Source organism: Sitophilus oryzae, unplaced genomic scaffold (genome assembly GCF_002938485.1).
Source record: "Sitophilus oryzae breed Bouriz unplaced genomic scaffold, Soryzae_2.0 scaffold_1297_pilon_pilon, whole genome shotgun sequence".
NCBI lineage: Eukaryota > Metazoa > Arthropoda > Insecta > Coleoptera > Curculionidae > Sitophilus > Sitophilus oryzae.
In genome coordinates, this window is record NW_022145945.1 from 2,508,904 (window position 1) to 2,516,307 (window position 7,404).

Genomic DNA, 7,404 nt, shown 5'->3' on the forward strand with positions numbered 1-7,404 from the left:
TTATGTCATATACCTACTAACATACCAAATCTCGTTTTTTTACCTGAAAAAATAAAAAAAGTTATAGGGGTAAGCCACTTTTGAGACGCACCCGGTATACTACTATATTACTACTTGTCAAAGATAAGATGTAAAAGAATTTAGATACGTCAATTTGAAGAAATTATTTATTGCGACAAAAACAATACCTAACCCATTTACTGGGTTGTAGTTTTTGTCCTAGAAAAGGATATGCCAGAGTACTGACATTTAAGTGAGATTCTGCTAGTTTTCTTTCGACTGCAACTTATACAACTGATTAAATAATAAAATATCCATAACAAATTCTAAAATAGTCATAAAAAATTTTGGTTAAACGATTTCCGATCTCATTCAAAATTAAACTTAAAAGTATAGAACAGCTGGTATGTAAGTGTATATTTTTAACCATTCGATTCTAGTGTAGGATTCTGGAACGTGGCTGTTTTTTTGGAGTGGGGAGCTGTTGATCAACGGACCAATTTTCACATTGGAAAAGCAAGACAGTCAGCACCACAGGCTCCCCTGAGAAGCTGCTCATATTTTTCCACCGTAACACACAGGTACGTCAGAGTTTAAAATGTCTTATGTAACGTCGCCATATTGGGAGATATATCAGTGATGAAATAGTGAACGTAGTGATTTTCTAGTGATATCTACAGTGGGCTAAAATATTAAATATCGGGTTTCAGTGAGATTTCGGTATATTTTTTTTTAATTTTGTCTGTTTGGATCCATTTCTTTTCTACGACCGAAAAAGAAACGGCGTCAAAGAAGGCTGGGAAATGACGATCGGTATTAATTTTGGCGAGGTCAAGCCCTAGACGTGATTACTCGGCACGTAGTTTTTTTATTTTTTAATGGCGCTTACTGCCAGTTGACCTTATTATGTTTTAAGAACGATTTTTAAAAGCTGCAGCCGTCTTTGACGCCAATACGTACAATATGATTGAAAATAAAACGGCGTCAGCGATGGCTCTGAAATGGATATTACTATAATTATATACCGGGTGCGTCTCAAAAGTGACTCACCCCCTATAACTTTTTTATTTTTTCACATAAAAAAACGAGATTTGGTATGTTACTATATGACATAAATTAGGATTGATTGATGTATTCAATTGTTTTTGGTCACTTCCTGTTTCACCGTAAATGACTACAACTTTGATCTTTAAATGGCACCCTCGGCATTTTTTTTTACTTTATTCGATAGAAAATGACATTCTGAATAGAATGACATATCATATGTCAACTTTTGACATTCTCGTTTAATAAAAAATTGTATTTTGAAATTAAATCTAGAGTGCCATGGCTATGTTAAAAACACTAATTCTTAATCAAGGAGCCTTGGAAAAATAGATTTGATCGTCTAATGTTTTAGTGTCTTGTCCTGGCCAGTTAGAAAATGCTCAAATCGTATTTTTAATCATATCTCAGTTTTTTCAAATGGAACGAGGGTGGCTCATTAGCATATTTCGAAAAAGCATTTTTTTACGAATAATTTGATAGGTACCACGCACTTGGTATTTCGAGTCAAATTTTCGTTACAAACCGCAAGGTATAATTTCAAATAAACCATTTGCGAAAATGTCAAAATTGACATATGATATGTCATTCTATTCAGAATGTCATTTTCTATCGAATAAAGTAAAAAGATACCGGGGGTGCCATTTAAAAATCAAAAGTTGTAGTCATTTCCGGTGACACAGGAAGTGACTAAAAACAAGTGAATACGTCACGCAATCCTAATTTATGTCATATACAATATCAAATCACACACCAAATACATACATACCAAACATACCAACTCCCGTTTTTTAACTGAAAAAATAAAAAGTTATAGGGATGAGCCACTTTTGAGACGCACCCGGTATATAAAATTATATGGGGAATGTCATCGATCGTCATTTCCGAGGCAAATGAACGCCGTTTTTTTATCATACGGTATATAATGTTATATAAATACGAAACATATAAATTTTTCGTAATTTAAATTTAATATTAGACAAGGATATTAGTTATACAGGGTGAGTCTTATATAAGTGAGTCTTCTTGACGATATGGCAAATGGCAACATAGGTAGTAGATTAAATTTACAAAAAAGAAAACCCAGAAAAAATCCAGGGGCTCTGAAAATTTTAGCAAAAAATCATTTTTTTAGAAATTTTCAAAGTAAAATAACTCGCTTATTTTGGACTTATTTGAAAACCGGTAAAGAGAAAATATGTTTGTGTTATCGAGATCTACCAGCCCTGAAAATATTGGTACTTATTGACTCACCCTGTATATCAGTTCTTAAAACATATTATTGTGTTTTAATACTATAATATCGATAAAAGACATCACAGAGGCCTTTGAAATGATGGTAGATGAGAATTTACTCCGTGTTTTCGATTGGCTCTATTTCCTTAATACATAGTATATTAGTAACATTTAATTACATTGGTATTTCGAGCACGTAGAATCCACTATAATCTAGTGATTGTGAGTCAATAGCTAATAAACTTAACTGGAATACCTACAGTAATTAATAAGCAGTTGATTGTACTAAACTGATTAGTATAAGCCGCCGTTAAAGATACACAAGTGTATAGTACACTCAATTGGATACAAATATGTATCAATTGTTTAGAGCGCATTTTATTATAGCTCTTTATATTATTCAACATAATTTTTATTATTCAATTTTTTAATTATCAATCAAAATCGTTAGCCCTCCCTAGGAGCAGTTTTCAGTGTTTGAATTTTTAAGTGCATATGAGAATTTAACAGAAGAAATGCACAAAAAAAAACAAGTTTGCATATGTTTGGAAGTGGGGATAATAAATACCTTTACAAAATTAACCCAAAAGCTTCTCATACAACTTCCATGATTACGTTAATTCATAGAAACCAATCAGGTGCTTAATTTAATGTTCGATTAAGCATTGAATGTTCAACGCTTATTATCATTCAAACAATCAACCATAACTAAAATTGCCCATGCCCGCGATACAGTTTTTCCATTTTACTAATAATATTTTTGAAACTGTCAAAGATAGACATATTAACATTGTAAAGACTGTTCAGCCATCATTCACCGTTACGTCATCATTATTTGTCAAATATGAGTTTTAGGGTGTGTCTGAGATCAGTTTATATTGTTTAGAAATTTTTAAGTACGTTCCTATATTATTGATTGAGCGAGTTTTTTTTTCGAATTTTTATTAATTTTTTCTTAAACTCTTCATCGTTACGAACCATTTAGTTCCAATCCTTTGGACTGTTGAAATTATTATTTCTAAAGCCCCATCAGCAACTCGCTATATTATTCAAAAATACTATCAATTTGTACGAGACTGCTTTACCAGCTCATGAAGAGTAATTTATAAGCTTAGCAATGAGGTATGAGGTATTTTTGCAATAAAAAAAATTGAATTTTGTTTTACAAAATCAACAATCAGATTTTAATTTTGACATTGATCGATGTTCGTCAATAAAATTATAACCCTAAATCAAATGAGAATGAAAATTACTAAAAAGAGTATGCAGTAATTTACGAAATGCCGTAATGACGTCACCAATCACTTTTCATCGTGTTGGCAAGAAAGGATAAAAACGGGAACCCTATTACTAAGACTTCGCTGTCCATCCGTCCGTCTGTCACAAAGGTCTATCTTATGAACCGTTATAGTTGAAATTTTTACAGATAATGTATCTATTATGTTGCCGCTATAAGAACAAATACTAAAAACAGAATTAAATAAATGTTTATAAATAAAAAAGTACTTTCACTAAACATTATCTTTTAAGTAAGAATTTTACATAGAATCTTTCAAGTCCTCGGTGACCGCGTAGTTAAAGCGTTAGGACTTTACGCTGCTATGACGTTGGAGCCGTAGTAAGGCAGGTTCGAATCCTAGTCAAGGCGACTTTTTTTAATCGTTTTTTTTACATATTTTTACATATTTACTTTTACTTTTTACATATTTATTATTGATTAATACAATTTTTAGTAATGTGTTTCTTAATTTTTTTTAAATTACTTATACGCGCATTCAAAATTTCAGCTAAATCGGAAAAAAAGTTTATAATAATATAGTGTCTAATGTTGTAAAGATAATGAATGGTACGGAACCCTTAGTGCGCGAGTCCGACTCGCACTAGACCAATTTTTTTTAATGGTTTTGTATAGCAATTAAATAACATTATTTTTTAATACACATAAAGCTATGTATTTTAATGTATAAAATACACTGAAAGTCACCTAAATTCACCCAATCGTATTTTTTTATCAAAAAAGTTAAAATTATAGTATAAACAGGCGGTCCCACTCACTAAAATCGTCAGTATCGGTAATACAACACTGAAAAAATGTGTAGAAACCAAATTAGGTGACCGCTTGCGAGATATTCGTTTGGATCTTGGATTCGATCCAGATTTTTAGGTATTTTTATCCGGCGCGATGTTTTGTGTTTACGATTTCGCGCTGCTCTGGATAAAAATAACTTTCTGTAGACTTTTACAGCTCAAAACGGTTTCTGGGAAACGTTACTCTAGATGCCAGCGTTCAGAAATAATACACAGTTTTAAAGTAAATATATCCTTAATTAGAAAACAGATTGTTGAAACGGTTATAATTATATCTTTAACCAGAGTAGAGTTATTATTTATTGTTTTACAATAACGTTTCTAATACAGGATGACCCAGTATTCAGAAAATTATCTGCATCAGGTTTAGATTTTTAGCATTTTATCCCAATAATTTTTATAAAAATGCGGGTAACAATAGAGCACCTTTTCAAAATATTTTTATAGGTACCTATACCGGGTGAGCCTCAAAAGTGGCTCACCCCTATAACTTTTTTACGGTTTTAGTAAAAACAACGAGATTTGGTATGTTAGTCTATAACATAAATTAGAATTGATTGACGTATTCAATTGTTTTCGATCACTTCCGGTATTCGACATTTTCGCATATGGTTTATTTGCAATTATAACTTGCGGTTCGTAACGAAAATTTGACTCGAAATACCAAGTGTGTGGTATCAAATTATTCGTAAAAAAATGCATTTTCCAAATATGCTAACGAGCCACCCTCGTTTCATTTGAAAAAATTTCGATATGATTAAAAATACGATTTGAGCATTTTCTAACTGGCCAGGACAAGACACTAAAAACATTAGACGATCAAATCTATTTTTCCAAGGCTCCTTGATGAAGAATTAGTGTTTTTAACATAGCCATAGGCAGTCTAGATTGAATTTTAAAATACATTTTTTTATTAAGCGAGAATATCAAAAGTTGACATAAGATGTGTCATTCTATTCACAATGTCATTTTCTATCGAATAAAGTAAAAAAATACCGAGGGTGCCATTTAAAAATCAAAAGTTGTAGTCATTTCCGGTGAAACAGGATGTGACCAAAAATAATTGAATACACCCAATCAATCCTAATTTATGTCATATACTTACATACCAAATCTCGTTTTTTTATCTGAAAGAAGTTATAGGGGTGAGAGCCACTTTTTAGACGCACCCGGTATATATGATGCTCTTAATATACTTTTACACTTATATTGTATTTTTAGCCGACCATACCAATAGGTATGGTAGGATCGGTAAAAAAAAGTTTTTTTAATTTCACTCAAAATGAGTTATTTGGATCATAAATGACCTAAATACAAAATATTTTCATGGTGTCTGTCTGTCTGTCTGTCTGTCTGTCCGTCTGTAACACGATAACTCAAAAACCGCTGAACCGATTTTAACCAAATTTGGCACAAAAATACTGTGGCACCCGAAAATCTGGCCATTAGTTTTTGGTGGGGGTGGGGTGTTGGTAACGGGGTATGGGAGGGAGTTAAAAATTTAAAAAAATCGTAACTCCAAAATGACAGTAGCTAGCGAAACGCAGTTTTCAAATTAATATTAGGAATAATATTTGCAATAAAATTTGTAATAACATCAAAATCAGTCAAAGTCGCAGTTTTCGAGATATTAACATATTTTAGTATGGGCGGCTGGCTATACGTGCCTCCCGGCGCCATTTTTTTTTTAATGAAACGCTGTATGTGGCATTTGCAGAATTCCTTATTCTTATAAAAAAATCCTATTCTAAAAATACCCATAAATTAATATAATTTTTAGACGCACTTTAGGATCACTTTTAAGATTTTATCTAAAAATCTGCAAAATTACAAACGATTAATATTTCTCCATTGATGATATTAAACTCTCTATTTTTGTTAATATGACACTATTATAAAAAACAGAAGTGTTCTATTTTTTTTTACTTTTAGTACTATTTCATGATTTTTTTAACAACCTGTATTTAAAATCTATCAACTTTAATTCTTAAATTCACTTTTTTATAAACTTTATTATCTAGCTTATTATACAGGGTTAATTGAAAGGTTAAAAAATTAAATTAAAATTAATAAAAAAGAAATTTAAAAAACGTTAAAAAGTAATGATATAGGCTTGGTTTTTATAAATATTAGTAACACTAACAGAACTAAGGATAATGAAAGAAATAACTGTAATCACTAAATGTACAAACAAACAAAAGAGTAAAGTAAAGTAGAGTAAAAAACAACTCATGAGTCAAATACCAAAAGTTATAATAAACTAAGTTTATGAATTAAAGTTGATATATTTATACACAGTTTGCTAAAAAAAATCAAGAAAATAGAGCTAAAAATAAAAAATATAGCATTTTAAACTTGACCAAAAAATTTTCTGTTTTTTTTTTACATTTGAGTGTAGTTCCTATTAAACAAAAATATGGCATATCCAAAATTTGAAGCTCTTTCAATAATTAATAATAATAAATTATTTATATAATATGCTGCTATCTCGTTACCCGATTTTTTTGCCAAAAAAAAGATTGATGCAAGAATCTTGAATAACAACCTGTTTGGATTTAGTTCTGAATACTGAAACACACTGTAAATGAAGGTGACGTGAAATTGAAATGTTATTTTCTTTAAATAAATTATCCTTAATGAATCATGATATTAACTGTTTAATTTTGTTTCTCTACTTTTAGACCAACAAACACCTTCAAAATGGCGGACGATGAGGTTAGGTAAGTAAACAAACACAAGTTCTAATCTTTCACGTCACATTTATAATAATATTTTTCTATTTTTGTTTCATGTTCTACAGTATGATCGCAAAAAGCAGTCGCACTTCATAAACTTAAAAGGTAAATACCTAACAAGCATGTGTGTGCTGTGTTGTTCAAATACTTTGAAGATTTTGTAGGTTACAATTGGAATATATACAGTATGATCGAATAAAAATGACGTTACAGGAAGTTAGAATAACATAGCACGTGAACCCTCAAATTTAATGGTTCTTTCTTCTTCAAAGAGGATTTGTCACAGATTTGAATTCTGATA

At 30.7% G+C, this 7,404-nt stretch overlaps 1 protein-coding gene across 6 annotated transcripts in view; it reads left to right on the top strand.

Annotated features, from left to right (window-relative positions):
• The first annotated feature begins 464 nt into the window (after positions 1–464).
• The window catches only part of LOC115874551 (troponin I 2-like), a 66,659-nt gene continuing 59,719 nt past the window's right edge, over positions 465–7,404 (top strand). For 2 of the 6 annotated variants that reach the window (XM_030889730.1, XM_030889729.1), the window contains exon 1: positions 465–581. The gene's annotated coding sequence lies outside the window, so the exon portion shown is untranslated. The remainder of the gene's footprint in view (positions 582–7,404) is intronic. The other 4 variants (XM_030889732.1, XM_030889731.1, XM_030889727.1 and 1 more) reach the window with 3 other exon arrangements.